General features: G+C 44.3%; 1 protein-coding gene and 1 long non-coding RNA gene across 2 annotated transcripts in view; one reads left to right on the top strand and one right to left on the bottom strand.

Annotated features, from left to right (window-relative positions):
- The window catches only part of camkvl (CaM kinase-like vesicle-associated, like), a 72,341-nt gene that overhangs the window by 34,179 nt on the left and 14,759 nt on the right, over positions 1 to 23,403 (top strand). The window lies entirely within an intron of this gene.
- On the bottom strand, positions 482 to 6,251 carry LOC130912052 (uncharacterized). Its single transcript, XR_009062528.1, has 5 exons — positions 6,100 to 6,251; positions 5,549 to 5,595; positions 1,262 to 1,577; positions 1,003 to 1,183; positions 482 to 931 (listed from the first exon to the last, which is right to left on the bottom strand). It is a non-coding gene; the product is annotated as an uncharacterized LOC130912052 (long non-coding RNA).

The following is a 23,403-nucleotide window of genomic DNA, read 5'->3' as shown; positions in this document are numbered from 1 at the left end:
ATACTTATTTGCCGCACTGTAATTGTAATGTAAGAATGTACATGGACAATGCATTTGGAGCTCCATCCAAATTGCAAGGTGACAGCTGATTCAGACTGTCAAAAACGTCCATCCGAAAAGTCCAACTATGTGAAAACAGTCACTCAGAATCTCACAATACACTGGCACATGAAAATAAACCAATCAGTCTTTATGGCAGTGCACTAAAACAGACCAATCAAAGGCAGTTTTTTCAAGGTTGCTTGAATTAATTAGAGTATTATTGAAAATCCTTACGCACACTTTGCCTGGTTCAGAAAGACATAGAATTTATGAACTGAACATCATTTTAAATTGTCATTGCACGTCACAAATACAGAGAAACGAAATGTTATTTTTTATATTATTTTTTTCAAATGGGAATTTTCATCATTATACTTATACCCATGAATTACAATTTGTCTTTGTGCATTTTTACAAAAAAAGTAAGGAAAGGAGCGATTGTTATGCAATACTTTACGATTATTCATAACCTCTAGGTGAAGTACCCTTTAAAAAATCTTTTTTTTTACTCTTTGTGAAATTTATTTCAAAATGATATAACTTTGAATCGGAAAATTGAACAAGGAAATTTCAAAATTTCGATAAATTTTCACCTTGTGAAACCTTTTTTTTTTTTTTTTAGAATCTCTGCGTAGGACTTCCGACTCAATTTGTCATGTACAATTTATCCGCTGGAATATAGAGTGAGGATGTTAGGGTTCGTGGATGGGAGAGGATCCCAAAGCAGACAACGGGACGACAGGCTGTGAGAACAAAAATGTTTTTGTTTATTCTTCGGGCGTTGCTGGCGAGATCCAGACCGACGTGAGGCAGGAAAAGCTCGGTGGGGGGGTGGGGGGGTGGGGGAGACAGGCGTGGAGATCCGACAAGGGGCGTGCACAAACAGGTCCTGGGACAGAAGCAAAAATCGTGAGCCGAGAATAGTTGTCAAAAATGTAAGTAAGGCGGGATACAACTGACAGCAGAACTAGACGAGTTGATCTGGCGAGGAGGTGAGGCGTCCACTGGCTTTTTCAAGGCTGCTGATTGTGATAGCCTGCACCTGTGGCTGCTCCACCCGTCTGGCATTCAACCTGCAATCAGAAAACTCATGCACGCCTGCCCCAAGTGGGCCAAGTTTCAGGAGGGAGGGGCAGAGGCCCTAACAGGAAAATAAGAAGACACTGCTATTTTGAAAGTTCTCCGACTTAGAAATCATGGAGGAGTCTGAAATTCTTACCGGGATGGGTGCGGTGGAAATCCCGGTGGAAATCCCAGATTAGCTCTCGGGACAACACCCACCGGGCCGGGACCCAGGACCGCTCTTCCGGGCCATAGCCCTACCAGTCCACCAAGTATTGGACCCTACGGCCTCGGCGGCGGACGTCCAAAAGCCGCTCCACTTTATAAACCGGCCCCCCGTCGACCGACAGTGGCGGCGGCGGAGGCTGAACAGTAGGGGGGACAAGGCACTCAAGGCGACGGGCTTTACTTGTGAGACATGGAAGGTAGGGTGGATACGGAAATGGGCAGGAAGCTTGAGTGTTTTTCTCTACCTGAAATAAAAATGATTATAAGGCTGAACATGCCTGCATGCCAAGAGTCATGCAATATCACATGGTGCCTGAGTGCTCACAAACGGAGGGGAAAAAAAGGCCAAGACCAGGGACACAAATGTAAGAATCTCAGTTTAAGAAAAAATTATTCATGTGAGCGAAAGATACATAAATATAAAAGTAAGATATTGTCAGGGTGATTTTTTATTTTTCAAAGAAACTGTAAAAATAATTATCTCTATATGCAAGTATTATGTGTTAAAAAATGCATAGTTTTGTGACTACTAGTGTGGACAACTATAGGGAATGGGACGTACTACGTCATTGTTTGGACGCGCCTCCATGCTGGCAATATGATTCACTTCCGGGCCGGCAGAGTCAATGCGGATTGTAACGTGTGGTAGTGCTAAGCTAACTCTTTCGGTGTTTTAGAAAGAAAATATGGGCGCTTATTGTTGCGTTACCGGGTGCAACAGCGTCTCCTACGACAAAAAAAGGGGTTAGGAAAAATTGACTCACTTTTCACCGTTTTCCTGCATGGAGGACCAAATATCAGATCACGAAGGTACGACGGATGGCTGGATTGCAGCGGTTTGTCGGAAAAGCATTTATGATCATATTTCTGCTGGAATGAGAGGGTGTTCCTGTCATCTCTACTCTTGTAAGTTGAACGCTTTATCCACTTTTGGTTTCAATACGTTTTTGTTTTTTTACACCGTTGTGTAAATCTGCCTCGGTAGCAATGCTCGCCTACTACGACTCACCTACCTGTTGTGTTCCTAGGTAAACCTGCTGACAACACATCCCGATTGGTCACCATCTCTCTTCTTGGATCATTTGACAAAGAAAATTTGTTCAATGGAGTGGTTCCATTTGTCCTGTGTCGGACTCAAACAAGCCCCTGCAGCAGACGCCATCTGGGTCTGCCCTTCTCGTCGATGAACTGCGGGCTTTTAACTTGTGAAAATGCAAGAACTTTAATGCACATATTTATTCTGCCTGGCTATTTAACTATGGCCAGTGACGTATTATTATTATTATTTTTTTTTAAACCACTTTGACAAAGACACGTTTCATTGTAATGTTGAATTTATATATTCTATTATTATTTTTAAATTATAATATTCTTATTTGCACTTATGGAGACTTTAGACTGTCAATTCAAATAGTGTTGGAAAAGTTGCAATACCTAAAATAGAAATGCAAGAACTGTAAAGTACATATTTATACACCTTTATTTACCTAAGGCCACTGGATGTTTTTTAACTGCTTTGAAAAAATACAGGTTTTGTTGTGATCTTGTATTTATATAGTATATAGCTTTTTATAATGTATTATGTATTATAATATTTGCTGCCCCCTGCCAGAGTGTGGGCCATTTTGTACTAAAAGGATTTTAAACTGTCAGTTCAAATACTGTGTTGGAGACTAGTACTTGCAATACTTAAAATGGAAATGCAAGAACTTTAAAGCACATATTTATCCTGTCTGGCAATTTACCCAAGGCCAGTAAATAGTGTTTTAAACTGCTTTGACAAAGACACGTTTATTGTGATCTTGTATTTGTGTATTACTTATAATTATATAATATTTGCTGCCACCGTCAGAGGGTGGGCCTTGTTTGCACTAATTTAAAGATTTTAAACTGTCAATTCAAATCTCGTATTGGAGAAATTGCATTATTTGAAAAAATCTATTGCAACTTATCAGTCCCAGTTCTTGTCTACAACACTGTCCAAAAATTGTCAATGCATATTCCAAATAGAATAACAAAATTAAGTCACCTGACTTTGTAATTATTACACCTGTTTATTATGAAGACCTGAAGTAAACAAGCAGTTACAGTTTGTCAAGAAGTTGTTCAAGTCATGTTTTGGTATTCATATTTTATTGACTTTTCACAACAACACTTGGGATCGTGTTTGTAAGAGCAGAGCAAACTGAAGTTTCAACGTGCACTCTTCGCCTTTCCAACCTCTCATAACGCTCCGATGTGGTGCGCTTGACCTCAGAATAACCCAAGAAGAGATATGGTGACCAATCGGGATGTGTTGTCAGCATTTCATATGCAGGTTTTCCTTGTAACACAACAGGTAGGTGAGGAGGAGGAGAAGGTTAGCATTGCTACCGAGGCAGATTTACACAACAGTAAAAAAAAAAAAAAAAAAAAAAAAAACGTATTGAAACCAAAACGGATAAATCGTTCAACTTACAAAGAGTAGAGATGAGGGGAATACACTCTCATTCCAGCAGAAATATGATCAAGAGAAATGCTTTTCCAACGAACCGCTGCGCCCCAGCCATCCGTCGTGCCTTCGTGATCTGATATTTGGTCCTCCATGCAGGAAAACGGTGAAAAGTGAGTCCAGTTTTCCTCGCCCTTTTTTTAGTCGTAGGAGAAGCTGTTGCACCCGGTAACACAACAATACACACCCATAATTTCTTTCTAAAACACCGAAAGAGTTAGCTTAGCACGACCACACGTTACAATCCGCATTGAGTCTGCCGACCCGGAAGTGAATCATATTGCCAGCATGGAGGCGCGTCCAAACAATGACGTAGTACGTCCCATTCCCTATTGTGGTGTGAAAAAGACCTATGACAACTAGACATGTGCCGGTTACCGGTTTCACGGTTTACCGTGGTGTGAAAACGTCGCGGTTTCAAAACCACTAAAATTTTCCGTCATACCTTAGTACGGTATTCGCTATTTTTCATGTGCCAAAATGCAGCCGAAGTGGCTTGGTGCGGCAGCGCTCACCCTTCCCCTGTTAGTTGCCGTGAGTGTCAGTGACGCTATTCAGCTAAACACCCAGCAAACCCAAAAACAAATCCTCCAAACACAAGCCGTACTCTTCTTCAATTTATTGAGCTCTTAAATCGTGGTGAAATATACAAAGGAATACATTTAAAACGTTAGACAATTGTATTTTTCCACATGTGAGTAGGTTCAACAGGATAGCAGTAGCACCATGAAAAAGGTCGCCAAAAACAAAACACACATTTTCCTTTCAAATTCAATATACAAACTAACTAAAACTTACAGAGACGAATGTTAGCCTAGGCTAAACTGGGAGGGCAGCTTCGTCAACGTTTTATGTCTCACAGCCGCTGAGTGAGAAACAAGCTTAAAGGAAGGAGGGAGGGAAAAAAAAAAAAAAAAAGGGATCGCGTCAAAGATTGCTAATTGCGGAAGGAGGTCTCACTCCTCACTTTTTGTTTTAGATGAAACCTTTCCTCAACAATATTTACATTTTAACTAATTTATAAAACTAACTTCTACATCTTTAACTAACTTATTAACTTATGAATGCTTTGTTCTCTTTAACACAAAGGTATGACATCATGTAGAAGAGAGTTGACACAGTGGCTGAAAATGGCAAAACTTTAGCTTCTCCCCCTCAAAAAAAGTCATACAGTATATATTTTTAATTTTATTTAGAAGTGTTTTTACTTTTTTATAGCAATTATTTTGTTCTTGCTCTAATATTGAGCAACTTGAGCTGTGGCTGTGGGTATAGTCTAGGTTCTATTTATTTTAATTTTATATAAAATATTTGTTATTTATTTTCACATTAATTTATTTTCACATTATATTCATGTTCCAATTTGCAAATATGTTCTGAAAAAAAAACCTGTTCAATGGAAAAAAAGTTTTAAAAAATTTATTTTTTTTAATTTATTTATTTTTTTAAACCATACATCTCAAAATTTTGGAGCTATAATTGCAATACCGTGATACCGTGAAACCGCGGTATTTTTGCTCACGGTTATCGTACCGTCAAAATCTCATACCGGCACATGCCTAATGACAACACGATTGGATGCAGTGTAGAAAATAAATATTTGAACACCCTGCTATTTTGCAAGTTCTCCCACTTAGAAATCATGGAGGAGTCTGTAATTTTCATTGTAGGTACATGTCCACGGTGGGAGAGATAACACACAACACTCCCCAAGGATGCACTTACTGTGAAAGTCCTGCATAGGCTGACTCTTGTAATGAGGGAACAAAAACCTGAGGAAAGACAATAGTTGGTAAAAAGAAAGGATGTATTCTATTTGAAAAGTGTCTAAAAAAAATGTTTTTTAAAAACAAACAAACAAAAAACATGCATGTATTACTTGTCAATGCATTCACTAGCTGTGTGAGTACGTTATTTTACCTTGTTTTCTTGATGTGGATGTGATGAATACAGCATAACTTTGTTAGATGTAATACTGGTTGTGTGTTTTTGGGGGGGTGTGGGTTAGACACACTGTATATCTTTACAGAGCTAGAGAGCAGCACTACACAAAATACACACATAATAAAGAGCTGAGAAGAGAGTGGCGCTATGAGCAGTAAGGGAATTAGTGTTTAGTGCGAGCTGGAGAAGCGCCCCAGTGAAAACACAGACAAAGAAATAAAAGCAATTGAATTGATTACTCAACACATACACCCACAAAGACATACAAACCAACACACATCCAAGCTATTATATGTTGATGTGGACCTCATAATGTGTGAGTTGTTGCGTACCCAATATATTTTCTTTTCCGATTATCCCTTTGCCTGCCTCTTCATTTCTCTTGGGTTTTCTCTACTGCCATTGCAGCTCTTTCTCTAGCTCCACTTTCACATTACAACATTGTAATAAAGCCAGCCAGCGAGCGACCTGAGGCGGCTGTGCACTTGACTCAATATCCAACACACGCTTGTCAACTGGGGCAATGAACTAGGGAGTAATCAGTGAACCAATTCCTGTTTAATGTTTTGCAGGCCAAAGTGGTATTAAAGGTTAAAACATGTTGCATGCTTTCAGATATTTCTGAGATGCTTATTATGTTTTCGTTTCCTAATTACACCCTTTGTAAGAATTACAAAGGGTTTTGAACCTAATTTCTACTGATGCACCCCAAAGTCTAAGTACTGTGAAGACTTGGAAACAAGGTTATTTTCAATGATTTTCCTTACAAGTTGCGTGAACCCAGGATTGCATCATATTAATAAATGAAGACTGAGCACCAGTAATTGCATTGCACATGGATTTACACACAAGAGAAAAAAAGAATCATCAAAAGGACAACAACTATGTGGTGATTATCTCTAATCTTATTAAACATAGGAAACCTAATGGCACTTGGAGGGCGCAGCCATTTTGTAACTGTGTCCAAGTGCCTATCAAATTGAACTTTATAACATTGCTCATAATAAGGACAGAGAAGCAAGTTGTTGCAATGAGGGCCACATTTCAACATTGTCATTCCCATTAATGTTGTACAACACAAAATCCCTTTGGCACAATTGTTGTAAGTACTCATGTTTTACTGTGTTCTGCTCTGTTCTGTGTGCGTGCAATTGCCGTGATAACGCCTTCAGGACTGCTAAAACGTATGTGTGCTTCACTGAGTTGGTGTGAAACAAGAAAAGGAGAGAGGAAGTAGCAAAGCACTCTGTCTGGCTACAGTACGATTTTCTCAACAAGGGCCCCATTATTGCATGCTGTCTAAATCTATACCAGCATGAGGCTGCGTAGGTTTTGGTAATTTTACTGACCAGCGCAAACTGCGCGGTTTATAGAAGTGAGAACTACCGACTCGTTCACATCCAATACGAAAGCCATTTTGAATTTCCTTTTATAGTAGCACATTTTTGGGGGGCCCAGCTCACCCTCCGCCTGTTGGGAAGATAAACTGGTTTGCTCAGTGGAAGGTTGACTTGCGCTTGGATTAAAGAAGTACAGTTTATAAATTTTGTTGTGGAAAAAAATAAATAATTTACTGCAACAACAGTCATAGTCGACACCCTCTACAACAGCCGATGACACAACAAAACTTAGCAAATTATACCATACCATACCATCATCTTCCGCTTGCTCCGAGGTCGGGTCGCGGGGGCAGCAGTTTTAGCAGGGAAGCCCAGACTTCCCTCTCCCCAGCCACTTAAACCAGCTCCTCCGGCGGAATCCCAAGGCGTTCCCAGGCCAGCCGAGACACATAGTCTCTCCAGCGTGTCCTGGGTCTTCCCCGAGGCCTCCCGCTGGTGGGACATGCCCGGAATACCTCTCCAGGGAGGTGTCCAGTAGGCATCCTAACCAGATGCCCCAGCCACCTCAGCTGGCTCCTCTCAATGCGGAGCAGTAGCGGCTCGACGCTGAGTCCCTCCCGGTTGACCGAGCTTCTCACCCTATCTCGAAGGGAGAGCCCAGACACCCGATGGAGAAAACTCATTTCGGCCGCTTGTATCCGAGATCTTCTTCTTTCGGTCACGACCCACAGCTCGTGACCATAGGTGAGGGTAGGAACGTAGATCGACTGGTAAATCGAGAGCTTTGCCTTTCGGCTCAGCTCCTTCTTCACCACTACGAACCGGTGCAGAATCCGCATTACTGCAAACGCTGCACCGATCTACCTGTAGATCTCCCGCTCCCTCCTACCCTCAGTCATGAAAAAGACCCCAAGGTACTTGAACTCCTCCACTTGGGGCAGGATCTCATCCCCAAACCGGTGAGGGCACTCCACCCTTTTCCGACAGAGGACCATGGTCTCGGATTTGGAGGTGCTGATCTTCATCCCAACCGCTTCACACTCAGCTGCGAACCGCTCCAGTGAGAGTTGGAGGTCATGGCCTGATGAAGCCAAAAGCACCACATCATCTGAAAAAAGAGATGCAATGCTGAGGTCACCAAACCAGCACCCCTCAACGCTTCGGCTGCGCCTATAAATTCTGTCCATAAAAATTATGAACAGAATCGGTGACAAAGGGCAGCCTTGGCGGAGTCCAACCCTCACTTGGAACGAATTCGACTTACTGCCGGCAATGTGGACCAAACTCTGACACTGGTCGTACAGAGACCGAACAGCGCTTACCAAGGGGCTCGGTACCCCGTACTCCCAGAGCACCCTCCACATGAATTCCCGAGGCACACGGTCGAACGCCTTCTCCAGATCCACAAAACACATGTAGACTGGTTGGGCGAACTCCCATGCACCCTCGAGAATCCTGCCGAGGGTGTAGAGCTGGGCCACTGTTCCACAGCCGGGACGAAAACCACACTGCTCCTCTTGAATCCGAGATTCGACTTCCCGACGGACCCTCCTCTCCAGTACCCCTGAATAGACTTTACCAAGGAGGCTGAGGAGTGTGATCCCTCTATAATTGGAACACACTCTCCAGTCCCCCTTCTTAAAAAGGGAGACCACCACCCCGGTCTGCCAATTCAGAGGCACTGTCCCTGATGTCCACGCGATGTTGTAGAGGCGTGTCAGCCACGACAACCCCACAACATCTAGAGCCCTTAGGAACTCCGGGTGGATCTCATTGACCCCCGGGGCCTTGCCACCGAGGAGCTTTCCAACCACCTCAGTGACTTCAACCCCAGAGATCAGGGAGCCCACCTCGGAGTCCCCAGACTTTGCTCCCTCAAAGGAAGGTGTGTCGGTGGAATTGAGTCTTTGAAGTATTCTCCCCACCGACTCACAACGTCCCGAGTCGAGGTCAGCAGCGCCCCATCTTCACTCTACACAGTGTTAATGGTGCACTGCTTTCCTCTCCTCAGACGTCGGATGATGGACCAGAATTTCCTCAAAGCCGTCCTGAAGTCATTTTCCATGGCCTCGCCAAACTCCTCCCATGTCCAAGTTTTTGCCTCAGCGACCGCCGAAGCTGCAGTCCGCTTGGCCAGCCGGTACCTGTCAGCTGCCTCCGGAGTCCCACAGGCCAAAAAGGCCCGGTAGGCCTCCTTCTTCAGTTTGACGGCATCCCTTACCGCTTGTGTCCACCAGCGGGTTCGGGGATTGCCACCACGACAGACACCAACTACCTTACGGCCACAGCACTGATTGGCCGCCTCAACAATGGAGGTGGGTGTTGAAGCGCTTTCTGACAGGGGATTCTGCCAGACGTTCCCAGCAGACCCTCACAATACGTTTGGGCCTGCCAGGTCTGGCCAGCATCTTCCCCCGCCATTGGAGCCAACACACCACCAGGTGGTGATCAGTTGACAGCTCCGCCCACCCTTCACCCGAGTGTCCAAAACATGCGGCCGCAAGTCCGATGACATGATTACAAAGTCGATCTTTGAACTGCGGCCTAGGGTGTCCTGGTGCCAAGTGCACATATGGACTCCCCTGTGCTTGACCATGGTGTTCATTATGGACAAACCGTGATGAGCACAGAAGTCCAATAACAGAACACCACTCGGGTTCTGATTGGGGTGGGGGGCGTAATTGCCCACGTGAGCGTTGAAGTCTCCCAGAAAAACGAGGGCGTCCCCAGAGAGGGCGCTCTCCAACACACCCTCCAAGGACTCCAAAAAGGGTGGGTACTCTGAACTGCTGTTCGGTGCATAGGCACAAAGAATTGTCAGAACCTGTCCCCCCACCCAAAGGCAGAAGGAGGCTACCCTCTCGTCTACTGGGGTGAACCCCAACGTACAGGCACCAAGCCGGGGGGCAATAAGTATGGCCACACCTGCTCGGCGCCTCTCACTGCGGGCAACTCCAGAGTGGAACAGAGTCCAACCCCTCTCGAGAGAATTGGTACCAGAACCCAAGCTGTGTGTAAAGGAGAGTCCGACTATATCTAGTCGGAACTTCTCTGCCTCACACACTAGCTCGGGCTCCTTCCCAGGCAGAGAGGTGACATTCCATGTCCCCAGCGTTAGCTTCTGCAGCTGGGGGTCGGACCGCCAAGGCCCCAGCATTTGGCTGCCGCCCAACTCTCTACACACTCGACCCTTTTGGCCCCTCCCACAGGTGGTGAGCCCATAGCAAATGATAATGTTAATAATAAATAAAACATGGACCATATTATCAAATAAAATAAGAACAAAAAGCCAGTAAAGAATCATTTTAGAAAGTCCTGTTGTAAACCAGGCCCAGCCTCGTCCCCACATCAGAAGTGGGAAAAAAAGAGGAAAAATCTTCATCTCCAGGGGGAGGCCCTGGGTGACCATCGGGTCAGAGCATATACTAGTACAGTATCGTCCTTATGCAAATGAGCAAGTTAACATGAGCTTCCTAGGCCAAACCATGGGATCGAACATGGTGGAACGGTACGGTTTAAGAAAAATCAACAAATTCCTATGTTGTCTTTGAGGAGGGGAGTTTTGTTTAAGAAAAGAGCAGTCTAATCATCAAATATGTATGATTATACGTGATTATATGATAATATATTCCAACAAATCTCTCACTTGATCTCGTTCAAGTTCGTGATCACAAAATAAGGTAAAAATAATAAACAGGAGTAACGAAAATTAAAAACTTAAAATAGATTTCAAACGCAGTGTTTAAGGGAAAAACACCTGTTTCCTACAAACTGAACAATTAAATACATTGAAATGACATGTCTTTTTCTGCTGCGATAATCTAACCTCTTGAAGCTTTGCTTTGTTTTGTTTTTTTTATTTTTTTACAGCTCTTGTATTTAAGTGACTTGATGGACAAACCTAATTTCAATCAGCGTTGACCCTTGCGCTTCTGATTTTTGTGGCAAATAAGAAATGGCAATGATAAACAAGTTGTGTATGCACTGCACTGGCAGATAAAAACAAATCGCAGATAGCATTCAATCATATGCATGACAGATGTCATCATGATTATGACATTCTTTTGACAGTGTTATGTTAGGCATTCAAATTGTGTTACCACAAGATAACAAACAAATGAAGAAATTAATACACATCTATGCTCCTTGAAAAATGTTCTTCCTCCTCCTGTCAAATTTAGTGTAACCATTTTTGGGAGGAAAGCCCAAAGAATGGTATCCCTACTTTTTTGACACATCTTCAATTTAATTATCGAAGTATTCCCCATTATAACTTTTGTCATTAAAAGATTTATAACTCAATCAAACGGTGTTAAAATCAACTCTGTCTTAAGATGCAAAGTGTTGGAAAAATCTGGAAAACATACTAAATTCAATCACCCTGATGGTATCATTCCCTTCCAGTCTCCCCCATTCAAAATGGATTAGATGTCTAGTGCTGTCAACCTGTTTGTTGTGCTGTCCTGATTGCCAGTGCCTTCTTGATGTTGTGTTTTGTTTTTCTTTTTTCTTCCTTTCTGGTCACTTTATTACTATGTCTCCATATGTATGGTATTCTTTTCTTTCTTATGGTGGCGAGTGTGCTATGAAGTGATTGTGAGATTCCTGAATAAAGATCATACTGTATACTTCCACAGCACATCCTCCCAGTTTAGATAAATTGGACGTCCTTCGTTGTCAACGGCAGGCAATGATTTAATATGTTTCTGTCATGTAAGAAGAGTTGCACTGGAAAAATATACAGATGTACAGCACTGTGTGCTTGTGTGCATGTACACTAATGTGTGTGCACACGCAGGTGTGTAATAGGTGCATTATGCTCTCATGTGCTGTGACATGACAGGAAAGTGTTCACAGACGCAGAAGTAACCTAGGACCAAGCAGTCACTCTGCAGCCCTATTCACCACGCAATAATTGATTTTTCTGTGTTTTTTTATTTTCAATAAAATATTTCTTAAGTAAAAAATATTGATTTTTTTCACTACTACTCAAGTTATATTTCCAACCAACGGCAATGAAAAATGAATTCCATTGTGGGTTATATACAGTGCAGCATAAGAACATTGATTTAGAGCAGTATGTAAGTCTATACCACAGTTGTTGTTAACATTTTTTTTAATATAAGAGCACATATGTATATAAATAGAATGACTGAATATACGGTGACAATATACAATAGGAGCACAATTTTTAGAAAATGCAATTTTGGCCTTGATAGACTGATGTGTTCGGTGGCATCTGACATACAGTAAGTGTCAGCGCATCGAATTTTTCTAAGTTCTAAGAATAACCTTGACTTGGCACCTCATATGATGAAACGAAGACATTTCCTGCCATTCATTTGGAGGCCCCTAGCTAGCTTCACACTAAACTTGTGAACCAGCACGATAACAACAGCAGAAGCAATTTAAAAGAGTGTGATGTCTCAGCAATCTTAAATGAGGCTTTACAGATGACTTTTTGCATGTTCATAGGTGTAAATTTCTATGTGTAAAATTATCACTGCACCAATTTATTTTGATATAGTGATTCAGTTCACATCAACCCTTTCAAAGTATTGTTGAAACTCAGCCTTTGATTTACCCTCATGCAACAAGATAATTGGGGTTATTTTACGACTCATCTGTGAATCAGCGGGACTGCTTCTATATCGGAGTCGAAAAGAATCCGATCTGGATACTGCCTAGCTGCTTGCAGAACGGATGCGGCCCTCGATCAGTTTTTTTAATGCATATTATTTATCTGGATAGGATGCCTTTGTGCAGCACACTCACTATTTACAGTGGGGCAAATAAGTATTTAGTCAGCCACTAATTGTGCAAGTTCTCCCACTTGAAAATATTAGAGAGGCCTGTAATTGTCAACATGGGTTAACCTCAACCATGAAAGAATGTGGGGGAAAAAAAAAAAATCAGAAAATCACATTGTTTGATTTTTAAAGAATTTATTTGGAAATCATGGTGGAAAATAAGTATTTGGTCAGTACCAAAAGTTCATCTCATACTTTGTTATGTACCCTTTGTTGGCAATAACGGAGGCCAAACGTTTTCTCTAACTCTTCACAAGCTTTTCACACTCTGTTGCTGGTATTTTGGCCCATTCCTCCATGCAGATCTCCTCTAGAGCAGTGATGTTTTGGGGCTGTCGTTGGGCAACACGGACTTTCAACTCCCTCCACACATTTTCTATGGGGTTGAGATCTGGAGACTGGCTAGGCCACTCCAGGACTTCGTACGAAGTCACTCCTTTGTTGCCCTGGCTCTGTGTTTGGGATCATTGTTATGCTGAAAGACCCAGCCACGTTTCATTTTCACTGCCCTTGCTGATGGAAGGAGATTTTCACTCAAAATCTCTCGATACATGGCCCCCATTCATTCTTTTCTTTACAAAGATCAGTCGTCCTGGTCCCTTTACAGAAAATGAGCCCCAAATCATGATGTTTCCACCCACATGCTTCACAGTGGGTATGGTGCAATTCAGTATTCTTTTTCCTCCAAACATGAGAACCTGTGTTTCTACCAAAAAGTTCTATTTTGGTTTCATCTGAGCATAACACATTGTCCCAGTCCTCTTCTGGATCATCCAAATGCTTTCTAGCGAACCGCAGACGGGCCTGGACATGTACTTTCTTCAGCAGTGGGACACATCTGGCAGTGCAGGATTTGAGTCCCTGGCGGCGCATTGTGTTACTGATAGTAGCCTTTGTTACTGTGGTCCCAGCTCTCTGTTGGTCATTCACTAGGTCCCCCTGTGTGGTTCTGGGATTTTTGCTCACCGTTCTTGTTATCATTTTGACGCCACGGGGTGAGGAGGGAGTTGAAAGTCCATGTTGCCCAATGACAGCCCCAAAACATCACCGCTCTAGAGGAGATCTGCATGGAGGAGTGGGCCAAAATACCAGCAACAGTGTGTGAAAAGCTTTTGAAGAGTTACAGAAAACGTTTGGCCTCCGTTTTTGCCGACAAAGCGTACATAACAAAGTATTGAGATGAACTTTTGTTATTGACCAAATACTTATTTTCCACCATGATTTGCAAATAAATTCTTTAAAATCAAACAATGTGATTTTCTGGGTTTTTTCCAAATTTTGTGTCTCATCATGGTTGAGGTTTACCCATGTTTACAATTACAGGCCTCTCTAATATTTTCAAGTGGGAGAACTTGCACAATTAGTGGTTGACTAAATACTTATTTTCCCCACTGTAGATGCAAGGTGCAGGGATTTTCATCATCATTAAGAAAAGAACTGGACTAACACTTGTTGGTAAAGTGGTCACTCATAGTTGCCTTCATTCGTTCCCCACTTCCAATTGTTCGGGGCTCCGTCATCACCTCCTCCCAAAACTACGCTGTTACACTGTATTCAAGATTAAACTCTTGTGTTCAAGGTTTAATTCGAGAAAAAAAGAGTAACATGATTGCCACTTCTGATCAGCAAGAAATAGGTAATATTTTTGAACACAAGAAATAGTTAATATTTTTGAAAAGAAAAAAAAAAAAATCACGAGTAGACAGCAGGAGTTTTATAGCGGCGGGGGCGTGGTTCAGACATTTTGCCTTGTTAAAGACAGATTATGCCGATTGGGTTACAAAAACTTAAAACCCTGTACAATTCTGACAAAGCAATGGTGTCCAAATTCAGTTTTTATTAGGCTTCAAACACGTTTATTGCATTAAATAAATCCGGTGGTACAGATTAGGCGTACAGGAGGCGTTGGATAATGGCATCACCACTGAGTAAAGACACATCGCCAAAAAAGTGAGCCATAGACTTCATAATGTTATTGACGGGACACAGACACTGCCCCACGCCTTCAAGTATGGTGCCGTCCCACACTCCGCTTCAGTCGCTCGAAGTCGGTCATAATTATTCTCAAACACATGCAGCAATCCAGCGACGGATTTAAGTTGAAAAAGTAGTAAAGCTGTACCGTATACAAACAAGAAGGATAGTCTCAGGAGTGATTTGTTCGAGGATTTAAGGTAATTATTATCTTTTTCGTACCATGCATGCATTTTGAAACATTGTGAAAGAAAAAATCAATGGGAGAAATTAACTGCTACGGCATTGGCATCATAATTCGCAATATTTAGGTAAAATATATGCTAACTAACCGTTTTTTTTTGTTTGTTTGTTTGTTTGTTTTTTGTTTTTTTTGCTTTTAACCAAGAATCGAGAGTTTTACATCCATATCTATAAAAAATTTAGGATTATTCATAAGAATTTACAACGTAAAAAACTCTTTGTGGTGAAAAGGCCACAGTGGCTTAAATACTAGCAGCACATTCGACATATTTACGTAAAATAAATGCTAACTGCCAGTTTTTTTGCCTTTAACCAAGAACCGAGACGTAAAAACATCCATATCTATAAAGAATTAAGGGATTTAAGCATTTATTCACAAGAATTTTCAACGTAAAAAGCTCTTTGTCTGTGTTTTCACTCAATCAGCTTTGACGGAGATAGGCCCCCTAATAATCGGCCCAGCGCATCGTGTTCCGTCAGTATATTATAATGTCTATGAGTAAGCGAAACACAACAAAGGTGACAGGTGAATGAGAAACAGCAGTAACAAAGGTTATTTGGACAATGGAAATGGACAAAAAGCGGGTGGGTTTTTGGCAAAAGCAAACATGTCTGTATAGTTTCTCATCAAGGGTTCCATAACCATTGTCCTCAATGACTAGTAACAGCCCCATATCGTATAATCATTGTTATTTATTATTGTTTTTTTGAACAGCGATAACTGTTTCTTTGCACTTCATGCCACATCCCAGGAAACTTTAATAGAGGAAACACGTCTTGTAATGAGATATGCAAGCTTGGCATTTCTTTAAAAAAAAAAAAAACTCATCTACTAGGGCTTCCTTATTTCAAATATTTAGAGTGAGATTTGTATTTAATTTTTTTCAAATATTAAACAGCTTCAAATTTTAAACTGCCCCAGAGACCTTAGGATGGTAGGAATGCTCAGAAAAATAGCGATTTGATTCCAAAATGTTCTTAGGAGCGTCTTTGCATTATTTGTGTGATACTTTTTTTTTTAACATAGCAGCTGTCTTGTCTGTATGCCTCCCTGTCATTGGGGAAAACCCTTAATAAAGACATGTTCACACACATGCATGCTTAAAGGTGCCTTTACTTTGGAAACATTCACACTCTCACACACGCACACAGTTGTGAAGCTGTGAAGCTGAGAGTTACGTTTCAAATCTGCTTCTGCTGCTTTGTTTTTTTGCACTGCAGCACTATTTTCTATATGTTTACCAAGTCACTGAGCACAATCCTTTCTCACCATTTTCATAATTTTTTATATTTACCATTCTGTTTTCATCCACTTTTAGGTTTGTCCTGAGCAGTGTTGACAGTCCTGAGCAGTGTTGACAGTAACGCGTTACTGTTATCTGATTAATTTCGCTCAGTAACGAGTAATCTAACGCGTTCATTTTTCGAAGCCAGTAATCTGATTAAAGTTAGTTTCCTTAATGCCTGTGCGTTACTATTTTGTTGTTGCCTCATAATGTACAGTATGTAGAACAAAGAATACTGCAGTCATGAACGAAGAGCATTTCGAATACATGCTGCTCTTGAGTTTGGGAGTGACATCGCATGTCACGTTTTCTCATCGGGGGAAAAAAAATGTATTACCATTTTGTGAGCGCTGTCGGCGGCCAACAAATAACATAGCCTGGCTACCTTTCAGGATGCTAACAGTGGAAGACGTAGGAGAAGAACCACAACCGGCTGCATTTGCTCATTGCACATACAGCCATGACTTCACATTTCTCTCCAGTAAAGATGACAAAAAATATCTCTGTGCGTTGCAAACTTTGCGCTAGCTCGAAAAGACTGTCGACTGCCAATAACTCTACATCCAATTCAAGGAACCACTTGGAATTACAGTGGTACCTCGACATACGATCGCTTCGACACACGATTTTTTTCGACATCCGATGTAAAATTTGACTCGCCATTTGTTTCTACATCCGACGACTTGCTCGAAATACATTTTTTGAAGGCGTCGCAGTTTCTTTGTTTTGCCGGAAGACAGACGCACGGCTGATTTTCTCGTGAAAGAAATCAACACTGGATCCAAAAAGTTTTAGTGCAGGTAGAGAAAAAAAGAAAAGGTGACGCTTACCATTGAAATGAAGAAGTAAATGATGGCAAAATATAAGCATGGTGTGTGCATCCATGAACTGGGTCGACAATAGGGCCGTAGATGTCGATCTCTGCTGTATTAATGGACGAATTAATGGAATCATAATGTATTCTTATTGTCAGGACTGGACTCGAGGCAGGACTCAAATGCAGAGTTTTCTTGTTTAACAAATATGTATTTATTTTACAATATGGCACAACAAAAAGTCACTCCACTGTGGGAGGCAAAAATCTTATCATAAACACAAAGTAGCAAACAAACTCAGAAATGCTTACAAAATATTCACAATCAGAAAGCAGGTTCTTCAACAAAAATTCACTTCACAAGGAAGGCAAAAATACATCAAAAAACAAAGTAGCAAACAAACTCAAAAGCCTTACGAAATTCTTCAGGACTAGATTCACGTGGTGACTTTGGCTGTGGACGATAGCAGGCTGGGGTGACACGTCAGCGGACGAAGACACTCTGGCACAAAACAAAGGGGAGACTGATATATATACACACACAGAAGGTAATGAAGAACAGGTGGAGTTAATAGGCAATTAGGGAGGACATGAGGAAGGACAAGTGCTCTGAAACGAGGAGGGTAAGACTTACAAAATAAAACAGGAAATAACCATGACACGACAGAACCTCAACACGGTGTGACAGAACCCCCCCGTCTAGGACCGGCTACCAGACGGTCCAGGCAGGTCGGGATGGGTTCAGTGGAAGTCAGTGATAAGGCTGGAGTCTAAGACAAACCGAGACGGGACCCACTGCCTCTCCTCTGGACCATACCCCACCCAGTCCACAAGATACTGCCGGTCCCGACCTCTGGAGCACACTGCCAGTAGTTTCTTGACTTTGTAGGTGGGACCCCCGTCAATGACCACTGGAGGCGGAGGAGGAGGGACAGCCGGAACCAAGGTACTCTCCACAACAGGCTTAACTCGGCTGACATGAAACGTGGGATGAACCCGGAGGGAGCGAGGCAGACGAGGACGGACAGCCGCTTTGAGATTGGGAAAGGGCCCACAAAACGCGGCATAAACTTCTTGGATGGAACCTTGTGGGGCAGATTCTTAGCACTGAGCCAAACCCTCTGACCTGGTTGGTAGGGAGGTGCTGGACGCCTCCTGCGGTCTGCGGCATTCTTGACCCTATCCCCTTGGTGAAGAAGGACCTGCCGGGTGGCTGTCCAAATACACCGATACCGGCGTATCATGGCATGAGCGGATGGCACTGACACTTCCTGCTCCTGGGCTGCGAAGACAGGTGGCTCAAAACTGAAAACACATTGGAATGGGGAAAATCCTGTGGCTGATGTGGGCAACGTGTTATGGGCATATTCTACCCAGACCAGGTGTTTGCTCCATGTTGTAGGATTCTGGGAAACGAGACACCAGAGGCCAGTCTCCAGCTGCTGGTTTAGGCGTTCGATCTGCCCATTGGACTCTGAATGGTAGCCTGAGGTCAGGCTGCCCTTGGCCCCGATTAGGCGAAAAAATTCCCTCCAGAAGCGGGAAACGAACTGCGGTCCCCGGTCAGAGACGATGTCTTTAGGGAAACCATGGACCCTTAAGACATGGATGATCAAGATTTCTGCAGTTTCTTTGGCTGTAGGGAGTGCAGGTAAGGCAATGAAGCGGGCCATTTTGGAAAAACGGTCCACCACTGTGAGGATGATGGTGTTCCCCTGGGAGAGTGGGAGCCCTGTGACGAAGTCCATTGATATGTCTGCCCATGGCCTGGTGGAGATGGGCAACGGTTGCAGGAGGCCCATTCGTGATCTTGCAGAAGTCTTGTTTCTGGCACAAACTGAACATGCCCCCAGAACCTCCGGGAGATGGCGTACATCGTTTGCCGTACTCCCGGATGACAGGAAAGCAGCGAGGAATGGGCCCAGTGAATCACCTGGGGGCACATGGCAACAGGAACGAAAAGGTGATTCTCGGGACACCCCCTAGGTGGTGGAGCCTCACCATTTGCTTGCTTGACCTCATTTTCTATCTGCCAGGTCACCGCTCCAACCACACAGGTCAGTGGAAGGATAGGTTCGGGAGCCTTGACAACAGGTGCAGGGTCATAGAGCCGTGACAATGCGTCGGCCTTGGTGTTCTGGGACCCTGGCCTGCATGAAAGGGAAAAAGAAAAAAAAAATTTTAAATGGTGCCAGCCTGGCCTGGCGGGAATTGAGGCGTTTGGCTGTGCGTGGATACTCGAGGTTCTTATGATCTGTCCAGACAATGAAGGGGTGCTCTGCCCCCTCAAGCCAGTGCCTCCACTCCTCCAGCGCCACTTTGAAAGCCAGGAGCTCTCGATTGCCGACATCAAAGTTACGCTCTGCCTTGGACAGCTGCCACGACAGGAAAGCGCAGGGATGCAGCTTTCCATCTTGCTCGGCGCGTTGAGAGAGGCTGGCGCCAATGCCCTCGTTGGAAGCATCCACCTCTACTACGAATTGTCATTTGGAGTCTGGCATGGTCAGGATTGGCGCTGTAGTGAAGCGGGTCTTGAGGTCCTGGAAAGCGGCCTTCGCCTCTGAAGTCCAGGCGAACCACACCTTGGAGGAAGTAAGAGCATGCAATGGTGCCGCTATTGCGCTGAAGCCTCTGATAAACCGCCTATAGAAGTTTGCAAATCCAAGGAATTGCTGTAACTTCTTGCAGCTATCTGGAGTGGGCCATTCAACCACAGCGCTCACTTTAGACGGGTCCATCTGCACCCTTCCAGGGGCTGCAATGAAGCCCAGGAAGGAGATGGTTGTGACACGAAATTCACTTTTCTCGGCCTTGACATAAAGATTATTTTCTAACAGTTGCTGCAAAACTGTTGCCACATGTTTCTTATGAGTGCAAAAGTCGGGTGAGTAAATGAGAATGTAATCTAAGTACACGTAGACAAAGTGATCTAGAGAATCTCTTAATACATCATTGATCATTGCCTGAAAGACTGCTGGGGCATTGGTGAGCCCAAACGGCATAACTAAGTATTCATAATGACCACTAGGTGTGTTAAAACCTGTTTTCCATTCGCCCCCTCCCTGATTCTAATAAGGTGGTATGCGTTACGAAGATCTAACTTTGTGAATATTGATGCCTGTTGGAGTTGATCGAACACGGACAACATAAGAGGCAATGGGTATCGGTTCTTGATAGTAGTAGCATTTAGAGGGCTATAGTCAATACAAGGCCTTAATGACCCATCCTTCTTGGCCACAAAAAGAAACCAGCTCCAGCCGCGGAAGAAGAAGGACTAATAAGCCTGGCCTTTAGCGAAGTTTCTATGTATTCAGTCATGGCTGCTTTCTCTGGACCGGAAACTGAGTAAAGGCCACCCCTGGGAATGGTGGAACCAGGTTATCAGGTCTATGGCGCAGTCGTATGGTCTATGTGATGATAGTGACATGACTATGTGGGGTCTGTGCCTGCACAGCCATGAGTGGCCCAGAATAACCATCAGGGCTGGTGACTGAAAGAGAAAGAAGATTATGTGTTCTTTGTGACCATAAGTATAAAGTTCTACTGGTTCTGTAGAGTGTGTAATGGTGAACAGTTTCTCGCCATTCAGGGCTCTGGCTTCGAGAGGCTCGGCTAAGCATACGGACTCAAGCCCTAAGTCTGCAAGCAAGCCCCAGTCCATTACATTCTCTTCTGCCCCTGAATCAATGAGAGCCTTTAAGTCAGTAGTGGTTGCACGGTAGGTTACCTTAACTGGTGTAAAGGGTCGAGGAGCAAGCTCTGATGTATTGTCTTGATTACCTATCTTTGCTCTTTTGACTGGACAGGAAGCAACGAGGTGACACGATTCCCCGCGGTAGAAACAACGGCCTCCTTGCTGTCGTCGCCGTCGCTCCTCTGGTATCAAACGTGCTCGGCCGTGTTGCATGGGCTCAGTCTCTTCCACAGGGGGTAAAAGGCCCGCTTTGGATGACGAGTTGCGGTGCGCCGGCCACTCTTGCTCCCGGGACTGTGGTGACACCTCCCATGTGGGCTCACGGTTACCTCCTCACGGCAGGCCCCGCCATTCCTGCACCTTTTTTAACGCACCACACACATCATATTCCATGGGAGAGCTCCGGCCAAAGGACGGCGGGACAGGCAGCTGGGTAGTAATTCCATGCAGCGGTCCCACTGCCCCAAGCCGAGCGCTCCCATTTTAATGCAGACATTGCACTACCATCCCCACACAATCCCATCACGGTGCTGGGTAATGGCTGGCAGCCGGGATCCTGGCAGCCACAGTAAGAGGGTGGTAGGTGGGTCTCACACTTTTTCTGTATGGCGTGGCTCCCGGGGCGTGGCCTCCCCTCTGCCCGGGCTGCCAGCTGGCAACGGGGCTGGGGGGGCGGTTGGGGCTCCGATCTCGGTCGCCCCGCAGCGGCTCATCGGCGTTCTCCTGCTTCTGCCTTCCCCTCTCCTCTATGCCTGGGTATCCGCCCTGCGCTCCATCGCGGGTTGCTGGCTGGACGCCAGTGTATCGGCTGGATTTCACCTGCTACGGCGAGGGACCCTGCTGCCCTGCCCTGGCGGGCCACTGGGGGTCCCGTGGCATGCTGTGCCATTTGGGGGGATGCGGCTGTGTGTGGGCCGGGTGGGCGGGCGGTTTGTAGGGGTGGGCGTGGGGTTGGTGGTGCATCCCCTCTTCCCACCCCTGAGGGCCGGTGGATGGAAGCGCGGGTGGCCCGGGGGACCACCCTGGATCCCGGGGGGGTGACGATGGCTCCTGTGCTGGGCTGCGGGAGGAGAATTGGGCTGCCCTGCCTCCCCCGCCCTCCCTGCCCCCCGGGCTGGCTGGGTGGGGGCCGTGGCCCTGGGTTGGCGCCCGCGCTGCATTTCAGCTAGTCTGCTTGGCTGTCGCGTGTTTGGTGGGGCTCACATGCGGCTGGATGTGATTGACCGCGCCCGGGTGGGGTGTCCCAGTCCCGGGATTGGCGGTGGGGCGGCGTAGGGTCAGTTGCCAACGGGCTTACACTCACAAGAGATTCACACGATTACTGGGTTCTAGATCACAGAGTTGATTTGTGTACACTCTACCCCTTCCAATCACTTAGCTTTGAGACTTCCCCACCCTCCTCCCCTTCTTTCCCTGGTCAACAGGCCCCCCACAAGGTGTCAACCGGAAATACATCTAGCTGACGATAGTACCAACATATTAATAGTGTAGGCGTTCAATGTATTTCTTGTTGTTGTTTGTGTTTTTTTTCTTTCTTTTCTTTTGTTTCTTTTCTTCTGTTCCCCCATAACCCCTTCCTGTTCGCTGCTTTGTCATAATAAATGAGGTATGTTGAATGATCTCAATGAGTATGTCATACTCTCAATGTGAAACATTAAAATTGTTCAGACCAACCGGACACTTAGACTTCCATTCTCCGTGTCAAACAGCTGAACAGGACAGGTTTAAAAAAAAAAAAACATTTGTGTCAATGATGGACACCAGTTCACACACTTGTTGACTCCTTATGTTTACACTTTATAGATACCAAAAATCTGACGTTTAGGACCCGCAGATTCAACTATTCATACTTTAATTCCATCACAATGAACAAACTCCATTTTACATCAATCTTCACTTTGACCATCCTGGAAACTGTCATGGGAATGTTGCTGCACTTACATAATCTTCTCGAAATACTCAGCCTTTTTCAATCCACTGCTAAACTCCTCTCTGCCTGCTCTGAATTATCCTAGCGCACATATGGACACGCATGCGCACGCAAACATTCATCATCCAAGTCAAACTCGGATAAGCACATGTGACATGTCTGCTTTGACCTTTGTACGTCGCTCAAACGGACACATTCATGAATGCACATGTAGACACACATACACCCGTAGTGTATCCCAGTGCTCTGGATTATAGAGATACAGATTAGAGATTAGGGCCAGGAAAGCATTACACAATTTTTGCAAATCCCGCCTCCTCAGGCATTTCTAGCCTGATCATTTGCAACTGTAACAGTATATACAAGGGAGTGTGGATTTTCCATAATTACATCGATACTTGTTCTATAATCCTAAATTAGCACTCTCAAAATGTCTTTACCTTTGAGGATTTCCATTGTGTTTTGTTCCAACCATTCTCTATTTGTTATCTGCTCTCGTCTTCCTCAGTCGTCTGATCTTCAAAAACCTAATTCTGAAGTCATTG

Source organism: Corythoichthys intestinalis, chromosome 2 (genome assembly GCF_030265065.1).
Source record: "Corythoichthys intestinalis isolate RoL2023-P3 chromosome 2, ASM3026506v1, whole genome shotgun sequence".
NCBI classification, from domain to species: domain Eukaryota; kingdom Metazoa; phylum Chordata; class Actinopteri; order Syngnathiformes; family Syngnathidae; genus Corythoichthys; species Corythoichthys intestinalis.
Note: the sequence above shows the minus strand (reverse complement) of the source record. Positions and strands in the feature narration are given on the sequence as shown.